This window comes from Hylobates moloch, unplaced genomic scaffold (genome assembly GCF_009828535.3).
Source record: "Hylobates moloch isolate HMO894 unplaced genomic scaffold, HMol_V3 SCAFFOLD_7, whole genome shotgun sequence".
NCBI lineage: Eukaryota > Metazoa > Chordata > Mammalia > Primates > Hylobatidae > Hylobates > Hylobates moloch.
The window spans coordinates 58,148,526-58,170,883 of record NW_026652282.1 but is presented as its reverse complement, the minus strand read 5'-3'; the positions used below and the strand labels follow the sequence as shown (position 1 = coordinate 58,170,883).

General features: G+C 41.3%; 1 protein-coding gene and 1 non-coding gene across 2 annotated transcripts in view; both read left to right on the top strand.

Annotated features, from left to right (window-relative positions):
• TEX11 (testis expressed 11) overlaps nucleotides 1–22,358 on the top strand; it is a 363,344-nt gene that overhangs the window by 36,090 nt on the left and 304,896 nt on the right. The window lies entirely within an intron of this gene.
• On the top strand, nucleotides 2,700–2,913 carry LOC116812414 (small nucleolar RNA U3). Its single transcript, XR_004370698.1, has one exon. It is a non-coding gene; the product is annotated as a small nucleolar RNA U3 (small nucleolar RNA).

The window sequence follows — 22,358 nt, the reverse complement described above, 5'->3', positions numbered from 1 at the left end:
ATAGGTGTGGTGTGGTGCTGAAAAAAATGTATATTCTGTTGATTTGGGGTGGAGAGTTCTGTAGATGTCTATTAGGTCCACTTTGTGCAGAGCTGAGTTCAATTCCTCGATATCCTTGTTAACTTTCTGTCTCGTTGATCTGTCTAATGTTGACAGTGGGGTGTAAAAATCTCCCATTATTATTGTGTGGGAGTTTAAGTCCCTTTGTAGGTCACTCAGGACTTGCTTTATGAATCTGGGTGCTCCTGTGTTGGGTGCTTATATATTTAGGATAGTAAGCTCTTCTTGTTGAATTGATGCCTTTAGCATTATGTAATGGCCTTCTTTGTCTCTTTTGATCTTTGTTGGTTTAAGGTCTATTTTATCAGAGACTAGGATTGCAACCCCTGCCTTTTTTTGTTTTCCATTTGCTTGATAGATCTTCCTCCATCCCTTTATTTTGAGTCTATATGTCTCTCTGCACGTGAGATGGGTTTCCTGAATACAGCACACTGATGGGTCTTGACTCCTTCTCCAGTTTGCCAGTCTGTGTCTTTTAATTGGAGCATTTAGCCCATTTACATTTAAAGTTGATATTGTTATGTGTGAATCTGATCCTGTCATTATGATGTTAGTTGGTTATTTTGCTCGTTAGTTGGTGCAGTTTCTTCCTAGCCTCGCTGGTCTTTACAATTTGGCATGTTTTTGCAGTGGCTGGTTACCGGTTGTTCCTTTCTATGTTTAGTGCTTCCTTCAGGAGCTCTTTTAGGGCAGGCCTGGTGGTGACATAATCACTCAGCATTTGCTTGTCTGTAAAGTATTTTATTTCTCCTTCACTTATGAAGCTTAGTTTGGCTGGATATGAAATTCTGGGTTGAAATTTCTTTTCTTTAAGAATGTTAAATATCGGCCCCCACTCTCTTCTGGCTTGTAGAGTTTCTGCTGAGAGATCAGCTGTTAGTCTGATGGGCTTCCCTTTGTGGGTAACCCGACCTTTCTCTCTGGCTGCCCTTAACATTTTTTCCTTCATTTCAACTTTGGTGAATCTGACAATTATGTGTCTTGGAGTTGCTCTTCTCAAGGAATATCTTTGTGGTGTTCTCTGTATTTCCTGAATCTGAATGTTGGCCTGCCTTGCTTGATTGGGGAAGTTCTCCTGGATAGTATCTTGCAGAGTGTTTTCCAACTTGGTTCCATTCTCCCCGTCATTTTCAGGTACACCAATCAGACATAGATCTGGTCTTTTCACATAGTCCCAAATTTCTTGGAGGCTTTGTTCATTTCTTTTTATTCTTTTTTCTCTAAACTTCCCTTCTCACTTCATTTCATTCATTTCATCTTCCATCACTGATACCCTTTCTTCCAGTTGATCGCATTGGCTCCTGAGGTTTCTGCAATCTTCGCGTGGTTCTCCAAACTTGGCTTTCAGCTCCATCAGCTCCTTTAAGCCCTTCTCTTCATTGGTTATTCTAGTTATCCATTCGTCTAATTTTTTTTGAAAGTTTTTAACTTCTTTGCTATTGTTTTGAATTTCCTCCCATAGCTCAGAGTAGTTTGATCGTCTGAAGCCTTCTTCTCTCAACTCGCCAAAGTCATTCTCCATCCAGCTTTGTTCCGTTGCTGGTGATGAACTGCATTTCTTTGGAGGAGGAGAGGTGCTCTGCTTTTTAGAGTTTCCAGTTTTTGTGCTCTGTTTTTTCCCCATCTTTGTGGTTTTATCTACTTTTTGTCTTTGATGATGGTGATGTACAGATGGGTTTTTGGTGTGGATGTCCTTTCTGTTCGTTAGTTTTCCTTCTACCAGACAGGACCCTCAGCTGCAGATCTGTTGGAGTTTGCTAGAGGTCCACTCCAGACCCTGTTTGGCTGAGTGTCAGCAGCGGTGGCTTCAGAACAGTGGATTTTCGTGTTACCACAAATTCAGCTGTCTGATAGTTCCTCTGGAAATTTTGTCTCAGAGGAGTACCTGGCCGAGTGAGGTGTCAGTCTGTCCCTACTGGGGGGTGCCTCCCAGTTAGGTTGCTCGGGGGTCAGGGACCCACTTTAGGAGGCAGTCTGTCTGTTCTCAGATCTCCAGCTGCATGCTGGGAGAACCACTACTCTCTTCAAAGCTGTCAGACAGGGACATTTAAGTCTGCAGAGGTTCCTGCTGAATTTTTGTTTGTCTGTGCCCTGCCCCCAGAGGTGGAGCCTACAGAGGCAGGCAGGCCTCCTTGAGCTGTGGTGGGCTCCACCCAGTTCGAGCTTCCTGGCTGCTTTGTTTACCTAAGCAAGCCTGGGCAATGGTGGGCGCCCCTCCCCTGCCTCGCTGCCACCTTGCAGTTTGATCTCAGACTGCTGTGCCAGCAATCAGTGAGATTCCATGGGCATAGGACCCTCCGACCCAGGTGCGGGACACAATCTCCTGGTGTGCCATTTTCCAAGCCCATTGGAAAAGCGCAGTATTAGGGTGGGACTGACCCGATTTTCCAGGTGCTGTCTGTTTCCCCTTTCTTTGACTAGGAAAGGGAACTCCCTGACCCCTTGTGCTTCCTGAGTGAGGCAATGCCTCGCCCTGCTCCGGCTCACGCACAGTGCGCTGCACCAACTGTCCTGCACCCACTGTTTGGCACTCCCTAGTGAGATGAACCCAGTACCTCAAACGGAAATGCAGAAATCACCCATCTTCTGTGCCACTCACGCTGGGAGCTGTAGACCAGAGCTGTTCCTATTCGGCCATCTTGGCTCCACTCAGGGATCATTTCTATAGTTCGTTACTAGAGAAGGTTCTCTGAACGTGTATAGCACTGAAAACCACAAAGAGGAGGTGCAGCATTATCTCCTAAGTGTAAAGCCTGCTCTTGATGTTGCTTTGCTGCAACCGCCATTTGCCATTGATGATCGTTATTTTCTTTCTTTGGGAGACTGGGAAGGAAAGGATGCAATCTGAGTGGTTTTCATTTAAAAAATAAATAAATGAAAAGGATGCCAGTTTTACACAAAACCGTCCTTGATAAGGGAGTAAAGATGATTAATTTTATTATATCTTGGGCCCTTGAACACATATCATTTTAATATTATGTGTGATGAAAAGGGAAACACTCATATAGCACTTTTGTTGCATATCAAAGTGTGATGGTTATCTGGAGGAGAGGCTCTTAAGTGATTGTTTAATTTGTGAGCCGAATTAACTATCTTGTGTGTGCGTGTGTGATGGAGTCTTGCTCTGTCACCCAGGCTGGAATGCAATGGCACAATCTTGGCACACTGCAAACTCCACCTCCTGGGTTCAAGCGATTCTCCTGCTTCAGCCTCCCGAGTAGCTGGGACTACAGGTGTGCATCACCATGCCTGGCTAATTTTTGTGTTTTTAGTAGAGATGGGATTTTGCCATGTTGGCCAGGCTGGTCTAGAACTCCTGACCTCAGGTGATCTGCCCACTTCAGCCTCCCAAAGTGCTGGGATTACGGGCGTGAGCCAGTGTGCCCTGCCTGTATTAACTATTTTTAATTTCAATAATGACTGACACATAAACTTGGCTATTTAGCAGATGTTTTCATAAAAATGAATGAAGTGGGCCAGGCGCAGTGGCCCATGCCTGTAATCCCAGCACCTTGGGAGGCCGAGGCGGGCGGATCGCCTGAGGTCAGGGGTTCAAGACCAGCCTGGCCAAAATGGTAAAACCCCATCTCTACTGAAAATATAAAAATGAGCCAGGCGTGGTGTCAGGTGCCTGTAATTTCAGCTCCTTGGGAGACTGAGGCAGGAGAATCGCTTGAATCCGGGAGACAGAGGTTGCAGTGAGCAGAGATGATGCCACTGCACTTCGGCCTGGATGACAGTGAGATTCCCTCTCAAAAGTAAAAGATAAAATAAAATGAACCAAGTGAATAGGACTCTATTGTGTATATGTACCATTTTGCATTCTTCATCCATTCATCTCTTGATGGACACTTAGGTTAGCATGTGACTTCTAGGAAAACAATTGACACTATTTTTTGCCAGTGAAAAAGTTTGAGCTTTTAGGTAAAAACTGAAATTTTAGAAAATATGTACTTCTACCATGAGCTTGGTAGCTTCTAAATACTTAGTCTTTTTTTTTTTTTTTTGAGACAGAGTCTCATTCTGCCACACAGGTTGGAGTGCAGTGGCACAGTCCCGGCTCACTGCAGCCTCTGCCTCCCAGGTTCAAGCGATTCTCATGCCTCAGCCTCCCAAGTAGCTGAGATTATAGGCGCACACCACCACGGCTGGCTTTTTTGTTTTGTTTTGTTTTGGTATTTCTAGTAGAGATGGGGGTTTCCTCATGTTGGCCAGGCTGGTCTCGAACTCCTGGCCTCAAGTTATCCACCTGCCTTGGCCTCCCAAAGTGCTGGGACTACAGGCATGAGCCACTGCCTAAATACTTAGTCTTTTCTGATGAAATTGGTGGTGATATTAAACAAATGTGATTTGATTTTATTTTATTTGTTTTGAGACTGAGTCTCTCTCTTTTGCCCAGGCTGGAGGGCAGTAGTGCCATCTCTGCTCACTGCAACCTCCACCTCCTGGGTTCAAGCGATTCTCCTGCCTCAGCCTCCCGAGTAGCTAGCTGGGACTACAGACAGTAGCCACCATGCTCAGCTAATTTTTGTATTTTTAGTACAGACGGTGTTTCACCATGTTGACCAGGCTGGTCTTGAACTCCTGACCTCAGGTGATCCACCCGCCTCGGCCTCCCAAAGCACTGGGATTACAGTTGTGAGCTACCATGCCTGGCCAACAAATGTGTTTCTAAAAACTTTTTAAAATTTTGAAATAAGCATAGATTTGCAGGAAGCTACAAAAATAGTAAAGAGAGATCTGTGTACCCTTCACCCAGTTTTTTGCCAGTGGCAAAATCTTGCATACATATAGTGCAATATAAAACCAGGAAATAGACATTGATACAATCCACAGACCTTATTTAGATTTCACCAGTTTTACATGAACGCACTTACGTGTGTTTGCGTATGTTTATATAGTTCTATACAATTTCAGCACATGTGTAGGTGTAGATTCATGTTCACTACCACCACCACCACAATCAAGATACAGAACAGTTTCATTATCACACGGATTCTTTACATAACCCTTTTATAGGGATACCCCTTTCCCATCATCCAAAACCTCAGGCAACCAAAACCTAGTCTCCATCTCCATAATTTTGTCATTTTAAGAATGTTATATAAATGTTATAATACACTATGTAACCATTTCGTATTGGTTGTTTTCACTCAGCATTTTTTTTTTTTTGCGATCCGTCCTTGTCTTTTTATGTGTTAATAGTTTGTTCTTTTTGTTTGTTTGTTTGTTTTTGAGACAGAGTCTCACTCTGTTGCCCAGGCTGGAGTGCAATGGCGCAATCTCGGCTCACTGCAACTATTGCCTCCTGAGTTCAAGCAATTCTCCTGCCTCAGCCTCCCAAGTAGCCTGAGATTACAGGCATGCGCCACCTTGCCTGGCTAATTTTTTTGTATTTTTTAGTATAGATGGGGTTTCACCAAGTTGGCCAGGCTGGTTTCAAACTCCTGGCCTCAAGTGATCCGCCCACCTCTGCCTACCAAAGTGCTGGGATTACAGGCATGAGTCAACACACCCAGCCCTGTTCTCTTTTTATTGCTATGTAGAATTCTATGCTATGGATGTACCAATTTGTTTAGCCATTCACCATTGAAAGAATTTGGGTTGTTTCCAATTTTTGGCTATTGTAAATAAGTTGGCATGAACATTTCCATACAGGTTTTTGTGTGGACATAAAGGGTATATTTAGTTTAGTTTTTTTTTTTTTTTTTAGAAACTGCCAACTGTTTTCTAGAGTGGCCATGCCATTTTACATTCTGTGTTTTGTTTTGTTTTGTTTTGTTTTGAGACAGAGTCTCACTCTGTCACCTAGGCTGGAGTGCAGTGGCATGATCTCAGCTCACTGCAACCTCCGCCTCCCAGGCTCAAGTGATTCTCCTGCCTCAGCCTCCCGAGTGGCTGAGACTACAGGTGCGTGCCACCATGCCTGGCTAATTTTTGTATTTTTAGTAGAAATGGGGCTTTGCCATCTTGGCCAGGCTTGTCTTGAACTGCTGACCTCAGGTGATCTGCCCACCTCAGCCTCCCAAAGTGCTGGGATTACAGGTGTGAGCCACTGCACCCGGCCACCATTTAGATTCTTACGGTAATGTATGACAGATCCCATTTCTTTGCATCCTTGACAGCATTTGGTATTGCGACCAATTTTTTTTATTGTAGCTATCCTAATAGATATATAGTGATATCTCATTGTGGTTTTAATTTGCATTTCTCTAATGGCTAATGATGTTGAACATCTTTTCATTTACTTATTTGCCATCTGTATCTCCCTTTAGGCAAAATATCTGTCATTTTTCTTGTCTATTTTCTATTTGGATTGTTTGATAGTTTACTGTTGAATTTACAGGATTATTTATATATTCTGGGTATGACTCCCTTGTCAGATAAATATTCGCGAATATTGTCTCATTGTAGCTTGTCTTTTTGTCCTTTTTAATAGGGTCACAGAATACAGTTTTGATGAAGTCCAATTGATTGATTTCTTTTTCTTTTATGGATCATGCTTTTGGTGTCATGTCTCAGAATGTTTCACCTAGCCCTGGGTTTCTTAAATTTCCATTTGAATTTTAAGATCAGCATGTTAATTTCTGCAAAAAAGGCCAACTGGAATTTTAATGGAATTGGGTTAAATTTATAGATCAACTTGGGGAGTATTGCCATTTTAATATATTGTCTTTTTTTTTGAGACAGAGTCTCACTCTATTGCCCAGGCAATATTGTGCCATCTCGGCTCACTGCAGCCTCTGCTTCCCGAGTTCAAGCGATTCTCTTGCCTCAGCCTCCCGAGTAGCTGAGATTACAGGCACGCACCACCATGCCTAGCTACTTTTTGTATTTTTAGTAGAGACAGGGTTTTGCCATGTTGGCCAGGCTGGTCTCGAACTCCTGGCCTCAGGTGATCAGCCTACGTTGGCCTCCCAAAGTGCTGGGATTACAGGGGTGAGCCACTGGGCCCGGCCCTGATGGTAGTTTTGACTGCCCCAAATGTACACATTTTTGAATACTGACTTACAGTTTATGAAATGCTTTCACATCTGTGATCCCATTTGATCCTCATAAAATCAATCCTATATTGTAGACATTACTGTCCCTATTTTATAGTTAACAAAATAGAGCCTCAAAGAGACTGTGACTTACCTAAGTTCACTGAGCCAAGAAGTGGAAAAGCTGAGAATGCAAAGCTCATATTCTTTTCACTACATCAGTATAGGCAGGATATCACTCCAGACCTAATGAATCACAGTCTCCAAGTGGTGAGAGCTGGGCATGTGATTTTCAGAAAGCTCCACTGGTGAGTCTGATGCTCACAAAAGGTTACTACAGCACTGTATTGTGCTGCCTCTTCTTTAAGACTTCTTTTACTTTAAATCTTTATCTTTTGGGCTTGAAATATTTGTTTCTAGTCATAAGAAGATGAATAAATTTTCAAAACTAGCCTGAATTATTAGAGCTTTGATTTCTCTAAGATAAAATCTGAGTAATGATAGACACTTTATGGGTTGTTTGAACATTAAAGTCTCATATTGTTTTATATGTTATAAGAACAGACAGCAACATCTATCCTCTGATATGGTGTTGTCACTCAGCATTTCTCTTTTATAGTAAGATTTTCTCCACCTTGAATAATGATTTAATCAGCAAGTATTCATAGAGTATAGTGTAGACGGAATATTATTTTCTAATCTCTATGTAGAGATTTGGCTTATTGAGGCACTTGTGTTAGCAATTTATTTTCCCCTTTAATAATATCTAGTATTAAAGCCTTATAAGAGAGTATCTACTCAGCAAGATGTCAGGCTTACTATTCAGCAGTTGGAAGAGAAAACTAGAGAGAAGCTGGCATCTTACGTTGTTTATATTTTCTTCTCTCTACTCAATTATTTTATTATTCAAAGCACAATAATATTTGACACTATGTAAAGAAGAAAATAGCAAGTGTAGTACTTTATTATTTCCTTGTATGTATCCATGTTTTTCTTAAAAAATGCTTTGTCAGCCTTTTTTTTTAATTATACTTTAGGTTTTAGGGTACATGTGCACAATGTGCAAGTTTGTTACATATGTATCCATGTGCCATGTTGATTTCCTGCACCCATTAACTCGTCATTTAGCATTAGGTATGTCTCGCTCTGTCGCCCAGGCTGGAGTGCAATGGCGTGATCTCAGCTCACTGCAACCTCTGCCTCCCGAGTAGCTGGATTGCAGGTGCCCACCACCACACCCAGCTAATTTGTGTGTGGGTTGTTTTTTGTTTTGTTTTGTTTTGTTTGTTTGTTTTTTAGGAGAGACGGGATTTCACCATGTTGGTCAAGCTGGTCTCAAACTGCTGACCTCAGGTGATCCACCCACCTCAGCCTCCCTAAGTGCTGGGATTATAGGCCTGAGCCACTGCGCCTGGCCAACTAAGTTCTTAAATGGCTGAAACAAGCCTCTTCTACAAGTCCTAAAGTATGTGTGATTGATGTTTTCATTCATTTGGGGGTGTTCAGTCATAGAATGGTAGAACTGAAAGGAACCCTACAGATAGTCTAGTACAGTTTCCTCACGTTATGGATGAGGAAACACTCTGTGAGAGCTTAAGTCTCAAAGTTACACATGATAAATGGCAGAGCGGCTCTTTTGGCTTCATGATGAGATTGTACTAAGCTGCTTTTCTTTTTTCTTAAAAAAATTTTTTTTAAAGAGATGGGGTTTTGCCCTGTCATCTGTGGCAGGAGTAGAGAGGTATCTTCTTAGCTTACTGCAGCTTCGAACTCCTGGACTTGAGCAATTTTCCCCCCTCAGCCTCTAAAGTAGCTGGGACTATAGGTGTGTGCCACCGTGTCTGGCTAATTGATAAGCTGCTTTTTGTAGTGGATATACATAGCAGTTCAGACTATGAGGATATTGTGAGCTTGCTTTAAGAGAAAGACTGCTGTTTAACTTAATTCCTCTAATGTAGAGGTGAATACAAGAGCTATTCAAGTTGCAGAAGCATCTAGTAGACCTGGCATTATGTCATAATATAATAACATAAGGCAGTACAACCAGTTTTTGCATTTCCAGAAAAAAGTAAATGACTCCTGCTCATTATCAACTCTGTGTCACCAAAGATTACCACTTATTCTTCTGTATTTTGAGCAAACTATCTGTTTAGCTCGAACAACTAGTATTGCTAAAAATATTAGAAAACAAAATAAGACTTTTAAACACTAGTTAAAATAGGCTAAAATTGACTTAGAGACAAATAACCTTGTCATTTCATTTTAACCAATTATTGACATTCTTTATCTTTTTCAGGCAGTTGCTCAAGGGGATTTTCAAAGAGCATCTATGTGTGTACTGCAATGTAAAGATATGTTGATGAGGCTCCCCCAGATGGTGAGTGAAATCTGCATTCTCCAAGAGTTTGAAAATATGCTATATCAAGTTCCAGGAAGAATCACTACTACTTTATGCAACCTTTTGGAGATTCTATTTGAGATCAGTTCCACATGAGTAGCTGATCTTTGAAATATTTTGCTTCCTTTGTTCTTTACCAGAAAGGGCATTTGAAAAAGCTATATGGAATATTTCTTTTTTTCTTTTCTTTTCTGTTTTTTCTGAGATGGAGTCTCACTCTGTCGCCCAGGCTGGAGTGCAGTGATGTGGTCTCAGCTCACTGCAACCTCCACCTCCCGGGTTCAAGTGATTCTTGTGCCTCAGCCTCCTGAGTAGCTGGGATTACAGGCCTGAGCCACCACACCTGGCTACTTTTTGTATTTTTGGTACAGACGGGGTTTCACTATGTTGGCCAGGCTGCTCTGGAACTCCTGGCCTCAAGTGATCCACCCACCTCAGCTTCCCAAAGTGCTGGGATTACAGGCGTGAGCCACCACACCTGGCCGATATGGAATATTTCTTAAAATTTTCTTTGCTTTGTCTTTTATTGTCAAATCATTTTGATAACATTTGCTCCACATTTCATGCTATACAACAAAAGAAAGAAAAAAAATGAGTTTGTCTGCTGACAAGGTTGATAGCAGTTAATCATGTTACCACTATAGTATTTTTCTATACTGGGATTTGGAGATGTGAGAGATTTGATAGGATAAAGCCTGCATCCTGGACTGGATCTCATGAAAATTCCTAAATACATAGTTTTTTTGCGTTTTCATTTTATCTTCCCTTTCCATTCTTTCTCTCCTATTTCAGTGCCTATGCCTACTTCAGTCTTTACTGTCACAGAGGGATTAATAATGGAGATATAATTGGATATTAGGGAGAATGTTCCCAGTATTGCATACATCGTACCTATTTGTGAGATTGGTCTTATTTTTTCCCCAAATTTGGTGTCATAATGTAGAAATTAATTCAGTAAACATTTATATGTTGCCTGTTATGTGTCACATCAGACATTCTTCTAGGCTTTAAAAACTTTTAAAACAATTTCATATTTATAGAAAAGTTATAAGAATAGTACAAAGAATTCCTGTATACCCTTTGCTTGGAAACGTCATTCAAGTTTTCCAATAATGTTCTATATAGAAAATGGTTTCACTCTAGAATTATACATAGTCTCCAGTCTCCTTCAATCTGGAAATCTGGAACACTTCCTCATTCTTGCCTTGTTATTCATGATCTTGGCAGTTTTGAAGATTACAGATCAGTCATTTTGTAGCAAGTGATTTAATGTGGGATTAGCCAAAGTTTCCTCATGATTAGAACAGGTTGTGAATTTGAGGCCAGAAAATCACAGAAGAGATTCTATGTTCTACTCATGGCTTCCTATTGGGTGGTATACAGGATTGATTTATACTATTATTGGTGGTGCTAGCTTTGATCTCTTGATTAAGATCATGTCTTGCAGGTTTTTTCACTGTAAACCTGTATCTTTTTGTGAGTGATACACTGAAACTATGGCAAATCTAATTTCTCATTCTACTTTCACCATCTTTATTCTTTTTTCCTCCATTTTTCTAGCTTTATTGGGGGTATAATTGACAAAATTTGTATATATTTATGGTATATAACATAATATTTTGATATACATTGTGAAAAGATCACCACAATCAAGCCAATTTATATGTTCATCAACTCACACAGGTTTTTTTTGTGGAGAAATATGTAAGATCTACTTTCTTAGCAATTTTCAAGTATACAGTACATTATTATGATATTAACTGTAGTCACTGTGCTATACAGTACAGCCCCAGAACTTATTCATACGGCCTAAATGAAACTTTGTACCCCCTCCCCCTTTATTTGAAGAGGTAGAGTATTGCTCTGTCGCCAGGCTGGAGTGCAGTGGCATGATCCCGGCTCACTGCAGCCTCAGCCTCCTCGGCTAAAGTGATCCTCCCACCTCAGCCTCCTGAGTAGCTGGGACTACAGGTGCATGCCACCAAGGCTGGCTAGTTGTTTTATTTTTTTGTAGAGATGGGGGTCTCACTATGTTGTGCAGGCTGATCTTGAACTCCTGGGCTCAGGCAGTCCTCTTGCCCCAGCCTCCCAAAGTACTGGGATTATAGATGGGAGCCACTGTGCTTGGACACTTTGTACCCTTTGACCAATATCTCCTCATCCATTCCCCAACCCCCTGGCAACCACCTTTCTACTCTCTAGTTCTATGAACTCAGCTTTTTCAGAATCCACATATAAGTGAGATCATGCAGTATTAGTCTTTCTGTGGCTGGCTTATTTCAGTTAGCTTAATGTCCTCCAGGTTCGTCTGTGTTATCACAATTGGCAGGATTTCCTTCTTTTTTATGGCTGAATAGTCTTCTATTGTATATAAATACCACATTTTCTTTACCCATTCATACCTTGTTGGATTCTTAGGTTGATTCCATAGCTTGGCTATTGTAAATAATGCTGCAGTGAACAAGGGATTGGAGATACCTCTTAAAGATACTTATTTTATTTCCTTTGGGTATATATCCAGAAGTGAGATTGCTGGATCATATGGTAGTTACATTTTTAATTTTTTGAGCAACCTCTATACTGTTTTCCATAATGGGTATACTAATTTACATTCCCACCAGCAGTGTACAAAGGTTTCCTTTTCTCCATGCCCTTGCCAACACTTATCTTTTGTCTTTTTGATAATAGACATTCTAACAGATGTGAGGTGATACCTCATTGTGATTTTAATTCGCATTTCCCTGATAGTTAGTGATGTTGAGCATTTTTTCATATACCTGTTGCTGATTTGTATGTCTTCCTTAGATAAATATCTATTCAGGTCTTTTGCCCATTTTTTCATTGAGTTATTTGTTTATTTGCTATTGCAGTGTTTGAGTTCCTTGTATATTTTGGAGATTAACTCTTTATCAGATGTGTGATTTGCAGATATTTTCTCCTATTCTGTAGGTTATCTCTTCACTCTGTTGATTGTTTCCTTTGCTGTGCAGAAGCATTTTAGTTTGATGCAATCCCATTTGCCTATTTTTGCTTTTGTCACCTGTGGAGGTCATATCCAAAAAAATCATTGACCAGGGGTCTATCTCTCTCTTTCCCTCTAATAATTGCTTTATATATCTGAGTGCTCCAGTGTTGGGTGCATGTGTATGTAAAATTGTTATATCCTCTTGCTGAATTTTCCCCTTTATCCTTATATAGTGACCTTTTTTTCTCTCTCCTTAAAGTTTTTGTCTTGAAATCCATTTTGTCTGATATAAGTATAGGTACTCCTGCTCTTTCGTGGTTTCCGTTGTCATGGAATATCTTTTTCCATCCCTTTATTTTCAATCTATGTGTATCTTCATAGGGGAAGTGTGTTTCTTGTAGGCAAGAGATCATTGGGTCTTGTTTTTTTTTAATCCATTCAGCCACTCTGTGTCCTTTGATTGAAGAGTTTAGTCTATTTACATTCAGTGTTATTACTGATAAGTAAGGACTTACTCCTGCCACTTTGTTATTTGTTTTCTGATTGTTTTTGGTTTTCTATTTTTTGTTCTATTCTATTTCTTTCTTTCCTGTCTTCCTTTTAGTGAAGGCGATTTTCACTGGTGGTGTGATTTAATTTCTTCTTTTTTATTTTTTGTGTATCCGTTGTTTTTCAGTTTCAGGTTACCGTGAGGCTTGCAAATGCTATCTTATAATCCATTATTTTAAATTGATGACAGCATAACACTGATTGTATTAACCAAGAGCCAAACACACACATACACACACACACAAACTATAAAAACTCTACACTTTAACTTTGTTCCCCTGATTTTTAACTTTTTTTGTTTGTCTTTATGTCTTATGGTACTGTCCATGTTTTGAAAAGTTGTTGTAGTTATTATTTCTGTTTGGTTCATCATTTATTCTTTCTAGTTAAGTCAAGAGAAGTTTATACCCCACAATTTCAGTGTGATACCATTCTGTCTTTTTCTGTGTGCTTACTATTTTTTTTTTTTTTTTTTTTTTGAGACGGAATGTTGCTCTGTCACCCAGGCTGGAGTGCAGTGGCATGATCTTGGCTCACTGCAACATCTGCCTCCTGGGTTCAAGTAATTCACCTGCCTCAGCCTCCCAGGTAGCTGGGACTACAGGCGCATGCCACCACACCCGGATAATTTTTGTATTTTTAGTAGAGACGGGGTTTCACCATATTGGTCAGGCTAGTCTCGAACTCCTGACCTCAGGCAATCCACCCGCCTTGGCCTCCCAAAGTGCTGGGATTACAGGCATGAGCCACTGCGTCCAGCCGTCCAGCCGTGTGCTTCCTATTACCCGTGAGTTTTGTACCTTCAGGTGATTTCTTCTTGCTCATTAACATCCTTTTCTTTCAGATTGAACAACTCCCTTTGGCATTTCTTGTAGGACAGGTCTAGTGTTGATGAAATCCCTCAGCTTTTGTTTGTCTGGGAAAGTCTTTATTTCTCCCTCATGTTTGAAGGATACTTTCTGCTGGATATACTACCCTTGGGTAAACATTTTTTTTTCTCCTCCAGCATTTTAAATATGTCATGCCTCTCTTTCCTGGCCTGTGAAGTTTCTGCTGCTAAGTTGGCTGCCAGATGTATTGAAGTTCCATTGTATGTGATTTTTTTTCTTTTCTTTTACTGTTTTTGGGATTCTTTCTTTATCCTTGACCTTTGGGAGTTTGATTATTAAATGCCCTGAGGTGTTCTTCTTTGGGTTAAATCTGCTTGGTGTTCTATAACCTTCTTATACTTGAATGTTGATATCTTTCTCCAGGTTTGGGATATTCTTTGATATTATCTCTTTGAATAAACTTCTTACCCATAGCTCTTTCCCTACCTCCTCTTTAAGGCTAATGGATCTTAGATTTACCCTTTTGAGGCTATTTTCTAGATCATGTAGGTATGCTTCATACCTTTTAATTCTTTTTTCTTTTGTCTCCTCTGATTGTGTATTTTCAAATAGCCTGTCTTGAAGCTCACTAGTTTTCTTCTGCTTGATCAGTTCTGCTGCTAAGAGACTGACGCATTCTTAAGCATGTCAATTGCATTTCAACTCCAGCATTTCTGCTTGATTCTTTTAAATTATTTCAGTCTCTTTGTTAAATTTATCTGATAGAATTCTGAATTCCTTCTTTGTGTTATTTCAGATTTCTTTCAGTTTCCTCAAAATAGCTATTTTGAATTTTCTGTCTGAAAAGTCACATATCTCTGTTTCTCCAGAACTGGTCCCTGGTGCCTTATTTAATTCATTTGGTGAAGTCATGTTTTCCTGGATGGTGTTGATGATTGTAGATATTCATCGGTGTCTGGGCATTGAAGAGTTAGGTATTTATTGTAGTCTTCTCAATCTAGGCTTGCTCATGCCCGTCCTTCTTGGGAAGGCCTTCCAGTTATTCAAAGAGACTTGGACCCCAAGCCTAATAATGCTGTGTTTCTTGTAGACCCATAAAGGGTACTGCCTTGATGACCTTGGATAACATCTGGAAGAATTCTCTGGATTACCAGGCAGAAACTCTTGTTCTTTACCCTTACTTTCTCTGAAACACATGGAGTCACTGTCTATGTGTTGAACTGGGGGTGTGGTGATGCAAGCACCCCAGGGGTGTGGTGATGCAAGCACTGGGCCTGTGCTGTGTCAGACTTGAAGCCAGCACAGCACTGGACCTTGCCCAAGGAAGGCCCTTCCCTTTAGGATTGTGAGTTCCCCCACAACCCAGGTGTGTCCAAAGATGCTCTCTGGGAGCCAGGGATTGGAGTCAGAAACTTGAGCAATTTACCTGATGTTTTATTCTACTGCAGTGAAGCTGGCACTCAAATCACAATACAAAGCCCTTCTCACTCTTCCCTCCCTTTCCACAGGCAGAGGAGCTTCTCCCTGTGGTCGCCACCATCAGTGGTCCATGGGGTGTTCTGCTAGGCCACCACTGATGTTCACATAAAACCCAAGGTCTCTTCCATCAGCTTGTGGTGAATGCTGCCAGGCCTGAGACTCACCCTTCAGGGCAGTGGGCTCTCCTGTGGCCCAGGACGAGAAATGCTGTCCAAGAGGCTACACCCGGATTTGGGGACCCCAAGAGCCAAGCTGGTACCTAGAGTGCAGCACAAAGTCCTCTTTACTTTTCCTCTGCTTTTCTCAAACAAAAGGAGTCTTTCACTGGAGCCACCACAACTGGGAATGTGCTGGGTGTCCCCTGAAGCCAGCACTTCTCAGAGCCCAAGGCCCATGGTGTACTCCCTGGGTCATTAATGGTTATTCCAGGGTTATACCAAGGGTTCTTTAGTCAGCAGGTGATTAATCCTGCCAGGACTGGATCCTTTCCTTCAAGGCAGTGGGTTCCCTTTTGGCCCAGGATGTGTCTAGAAATGTGGTTTGAGAGCTAGGTCCTGGAATGGGGGCCTCATTACTCTGCCCAGTGCCCTGTACTACTGTGGCTGAGCTGGTATCTAAGATGCTAGACAAAGTCCTCTTTACTCTTCCCTTTCCTCTCCTTAGGCAGAAGGAAGGAGTCACTTTCATTGCTACGAGCTTTACTGTCTGGGGTTGGGGAAGGGATGGTGCAAGCCCTCCCTTTGCCGTGCCAGCTGGTGTCTCCCTAGGTCACGTGGCAAGTTCACTGGCTCTAAGCCCAGCCTTACACTAGGAGTTGCCTAGGAATTGCAGTCCTTGTGCCCTAGACTGCCACTCAAGTTTATGTAGGACTCCAGAGCACTTCAGCCCACAGTGACGAGGCTTGCCAAGAAACTCAAGTTCCCACTACTGGGATGAGGGTAATTCTCCTGTGGCTAAGGCTGGTCCAAACGCTCCCTCTGTGCACAGGCGCTGGCTGAACCCAGCATGACTTTTTTCTCTACTGTGACTGCGCAGCACTGAGTTCAATGTAAAGTTCCCCAGCTGCTGTGCTCTTTCTCTGCAATGTGCACAGATTCTCTCTCTGCACTGCATAGCTGCTGCCAGGGGAGCGGGGAGGGGTGGCCTTGGAGACTGAAGACTGTTTCTCTTGCCCTCTTCAATGCCTCTTTCCACAATATGTAGTTAAAACCGGGTACTGTGAGTGTTCACCTGGTTTTGGTTCTTGTGATTGTGCTTTTCTGTGTGCAGACAGTTGTTAAAATTTGGTGTTCCAGTGGAGGGTACAAACAATGCAGGCTTTTATTCCATGATCTTGCCCCGCCCTTATTTTAACTTTTTTTTTTTTTTTTTTTGGACACGGAGTTTTGCTCTTGTTGCCCAGGCTGGAGTGCAATGGCACAGTCTTGGCTCACTGCAACCTTTGCCTCCCGGGTTCAAACGATCCTCCTGCCTCAGCCTCCCAAGTAGCTGGGATTACAGGCATGAGCCACCATGCCCGGCTAATTTTTGTATTTTTAGTAGAGACGGTGGGAGGTTTCATTATGTTGGTCAGGCTGGTCTCGAACTCCTGACCTCAGGGGAGCCACCCACCATGGCCTCCCAAAGTGCTGGAATTACAGGCGTGAGCCACTGCGCCCGGCCAACATCTCTTATAAGGTGATTATTTATTTTATTTGAGACCGAGTCTCCCTCTTTTGCACCCAGGCTGGAGTGCAGTGGCGCGATCTCAGCTCGCTGCAACCTCTGCTTCCTGGGTTCAAGCCATTCTCTCACCTCAGTCTCCCAAAGTAGCTGGGATTACAGGCGCCTGCCACTACGCCCAGCTAATTTTTTGTATTTTTAGTAGAGATGTGGTTTCACCATGTTGGCCAGGCTGGTCTTGAACTCCTGACCTCAGGTGATCCGCCCACCTTGGCCTCCCAAAGTGCTGGGATTATAGGTGTGAGCCACCGCGCCCGGCCAAAGTGATTTTACTGGAAAAACATTTCGTCAATTCTTGTATGCTGCTCCAAACTTAAAAAAGATCCTTTAAGAATGTAAAAACTTTAAAAAATCTCACCATCCATATTGGCCCACAGGTTGTAATTTGCTGACTCATTTCTTTACTGAGACTATATTTTTCTATTTATTTCATGAGTGTTTATAATTATTGGTTCAAACAGTTTTAAAACATCTGATTTAAAGTCCTTATCAGATAGTTTTAACATTCATGTCATCTTTCTACCGATTGTCTTTTCTTATGTATGTTGAGATTTTCAAGCATTGTCATATACCGAGTAGTTTTTTATTGAACAATATATATATATATATTTGTTTTTTTGAGACTGAGTCTCCCTCTGTGGCCCAGGCTGGAGTGCGGTGGCAGGATCTCAGCTCACTGCAACCTCCATTTCCCAGGTTCAAGCGCTTTTCCTGCCTCAGCCTCCCTAGTAGCTGGGATTACAGGCGTACACCACCATGCCCAGCTAATTTTTGTATTTTTAGTAGAGACAGGGTTTCGCCATGTTGGCCAGGCTGGTCTCAGAACTGACCTCAAGTGATCTGCCCGCCTCCGCCTCCCAAAGTGCTGGGATTACAAGCATGAGCCAACACACCCAACCCCTATACATTTTCTATATTACATTTTTGGCTTCTGGGTCTTGTCTAAATTCTGGGGGAAGTGTCGATATTTTTATTATAGCAGGTAATCAATCTGGTAGATTCAGGCAAATTTTAAACTCATTTTTTGTGGGTTATGGTTCCAATGTTGTTTCAATTTTGCAGTGCGCTTCAGGTTTGTCTTGCATATGCAACACTCATTGGTCAGTCCTGGTACTTGGCAGAGGTTTATCTGTTAGCTCAGTTATCAAAGTTTTTGTTATGTAAATTAGGTTGAGATTCCTGGTTATTAAGGTTGTAGGATGAGTCTTGAACTTAATCAACTTTATTTTGTTGCTTTTCTGAGCTCCTCTCTCTCTCTCTCTATGATCTTCTTGGTAGTTTCTGGTTCTCTGAGCTATCCTTTTCAGTCCTCTAACCAATAACTATCCATAATCTGCAGTTGCACTGTGACTGGGGCCAAGCAGTAGGAAGACACAGGCAGAGGAACAAAAGCAGTGGGAGTTTGCCGCATCCTGTGGGAACTACTGCTGCACTGAATGGAGAGTAAGGTTTTCCTCTCTCAAAGTTTTGAGTATTGTGCTTTCACCTGGCTACCACTGCTGTTGCCACCATGGGATTGCCTAGGGCCTGAGCACAAGAGAATGGAAGATGAAATAAAAACCAAAATTGAATATTTGCACTTTCTCTGAGCAACTCAAGCCAGAAGTAGAGAAGCACCCTCAGTCTGTACCACAGCATTCGCTTCTGAGTTTCTGGCTGCATTAAGTTTAGGCCGGGGATATTAGAGGAAAAGAATGGTAAACTTACCACCAGTTTGGTGTTAACTTGAATTCTGGTGTTCTTCCTTTATTTGCCTTCTGCTATTATCTTTTCAGAGTCCTCAAATAGCTACGTGCATTCTGTCGAGGTTTATAGTTACATTCAGTGGGAGATAAAGGGTGGTGCATACTTACTTTATCTTACCCAAAACTAAAACACTATTTATTTATTTATCTATTTATTTATTTATGTATTATTTTTATTTTTTGAGATAGAATCTCACTATGTCGCCTAGGCTGGAGTGCAGTGGCATGATCTCGGCTCACTGTAACCTCCATCTTTCAGATTTAAGTGATTCTCTTGCCTCAGCCTCCTGAGTAGCTGGGACTACAGGCATGCGGGCATGCACCGCTATGCCTGGCTAATCTTTGTATTTTTTTTTTTTAGTAGAGACAGGGTTTTATTATGTTGGCCAGGCTGGTCTCGAACTGCTGATTTCAAGTGATCTGCCTTCCTTGCCCTCCCAAAGTGCTGGGATTACAGGAGTGAGCCACTGCGCCCGATCTAAAACACTATTTTGATGGTTAACTCTTTCTACATTTGGCCATTAAGAGGCCCTTTAAGCTGATTTGTATGTCTTTTTTGGAATGGTAGGGTGGTTTACTAGCCTGGTGATCTATTTGTGTCCTTTCAGTTTCCGGCCTGAACTTGTCTTTTTTTTGAAATATTTATTTTGGTAGAATTGACAAATAAAAGTTAGTATGTATTTAAGGTGAACAACTTCATGTTTTCATATACATACAGATTTTGGAATGATCACTATGATAAAGGTAATGAACATATTCATCACCTCACATAGTTACCTTTTTTTTTTGTGGTGAGAACACTTAAGATGTAGTCTCTTAGAAAAAAATCAGCTATACAATACACAACACAATGTTATTAACTATAGTCACCATGCTGTGCATTAGATCTCCAGAACGTATTTATCTTATATAACTGAAACTTTGTATGCTTTATCTAACATCGCCCTATTTCCCCTTACCCTGAGCCCCTGGAGCCACCATTTTATTCTCTGCTTTTGTAAATTTGACTCTTTTCATTTTACATATAAGTGAGATCATGTAGTATTTGCTTTTCTGTGCCTGGCTTATTTCATTTAGCATAATGTCATCCAGATTTATCCATATAGTTTCAAATAAGACAATTTCCTTTTCTTTTAAGGCTGTGGTATGGGTTCAATGTTTGACGCCACCCTCCCCCCACCCCCCAAACAAATCCCATGTTGAAATTTCATCCCTAATGTTGGAGGTGGGGCTTAGTGGGAGGTGTTTGCATCATGAAGGTCATGAAGGGAGATCTCTCATGAATGGCTTGGTGCAGTCCTCATGGTAATGAGTGAGTTCGCTCTATTAGTTCCTGCTAGAGCTGGTTATTTAAAAGAGCCTGTCATCTCCCTCTGCTCTCTTTCTTGCTTCCACTCTCTAGCCATGTGATTTCTGCGCAGGCCAGCTTCTCTTTGCCTTCTACCATGAGTGGAAGCAGCCTGAAGCCCTCATCAGAAGCAGATACTGGCACCACCTTGTATAGCCTGCAAAACCGTTAATCAAATAAACCTCGTTTTAAAATAAATTACCCTAGGAGTGACAGAAAATGTGAAAAAAAATTACTCTTCCTCAGGTATTCCTTTATAGTGACACAAACTGACTAAGGCTGATATGGGTGTGTGTGTGTGTATATATATATACATACATATATATACATATATACAATATCCTGTGTGTGTGTGTATCTATGCATACCACATTTTGTATATACATGCATATATATATCCTGTGTGTGTGTATATACATACCACATTTTCTTTATCCATTTATCCATCAACAGGTATTAGGTTGTTTCCATATCTTGGGTATTGTGAATAATACTGCAATGAATATGTGAGTGCAGATATCTCAAAATCCTGATTTTAGTTCCTTTGCATACATACAGTTAGCCCTCTGTGACCCTGGGTTCCACATCCATGTATTTAACCAACTGGGGATTGAAAATACTTGGGAAAAAAGGATGGCTGCATCTGTACCGGACATGTATATACTTTTTTCCTACTACTTTCCTATTCCTACCTAATACAGTTGTTATACTGTATTATTTATATTATTCCCTAAATAATACAGTATAACGACTATTTACATAGCATATTCATTGTATTAGATATTATAAGTAATCTAGAGATGATGTAAAGTATATAGGAGGATATTTGTAGGTTATATGCAAATACTATGCCATTTTACATAAGGGACTTGAGTATCTGTGGGTTTTGGTATCCACAGAGGGTCCTGGAACAAATCCCTAGCAGATACTGAAAGATGACTGTACCTAGAAGTGAAATGGCTATATCATATAGTAGTTTTATTATTTTTTTATTAACCGTCCTACTATTTTGCATAACGATTGTACAGATTTACATTGCCAACAGTGTACAAGGGCTCCCTTTTCTCCATTCCTCAATGACACATTATCTTTTGACTTTTTGATAATAGCCATACAAACAGGTGTGAGGTGATGTCCCATCGTGGTGTTGATTTGAATTTTTCTGATGATTAGTATATTAGTTCATTCTCACATTGCTATAAAGAACTACCGGAGATTGGGTAATTTATAAAGAAAAGAGGTTTAATTGGCTCACCGTTCCACAGGCTGTACAGGAAGCATGGGTTGGGGTGGCGGGGGCTCTGGAAACTTACAATCATGGCAGATGGTGAAGGGGAAGCTGGCGCATCCTACATGGCTGGAGCAGAAGGAAGAGAGAGTGAAGGGGGAAGTGCTACACACTTTCAAACAACTAAATCTCATGAGAACTCATTATCATGACAACAGCAAAAGGAAAATCCACCCCTATGATCCAATCACCTCCCACCAGGCCTCTGCCCCAACACTGGGGGTTACAATTCAACAAGAGATTTGGGTGGGGACACAGAGCCAAACCATATCAATTAGTAATGTTCAACACTTTTTCATACACCTGTTGGCCATTTGTATATTTTCTTTGAAGAAATGGTCTATTCAGATCATTTGCCCATTTTTAAATTGAGCTATCTGGTTTTTGTTTTGTTTTGTTTTGGTTTTGCTATTGAGTTGTATGAGTTCCTTACATATCTTGCACATTAATTCCTCATCAGATATATGGTTTGCAAATATTTTGTCTCATTTTGTAGGATGCTTTTTCACTCTGTTGATGGGGCTTCTTTGCTGTGCAGAAGCATTTTAATTTGATGTAATCCCACTTCTCTATTTTTGTTTTTGGTGCCTGTGCTATTAGAGTCATATACAAAATGGACGAATGTCAAGGACGAATGTCAAGAAGGTTTTCCCTTGTTTTCTTTTAAAAGTTTAACGGTTTCAGGTATTAAATCTGATATGGTTTGGATATTTGTCCCTCCAAATCTCATGTTGAAGTGTAATCTCCAATGTTGGAGGTGGGGCCTGGTGGGAGGTGATTGGATCATGGGGGAGGATCCCTTATGAATAGCTTGGTGCTATTCCTCGCAATAGTAAGTGAGTTCTTACTCAGAGTTCACACTAGATCTGGTTGTTTAGAAAAGTGTGTGGCACCTCCCTCCTCACTGTCTTGCTCCTGTTCTTGCCATGTGACATGCTGGCTCCCCACCCCCGTCACTGTCTTGCTCCCATTCTTGCCATGGGACATGTTT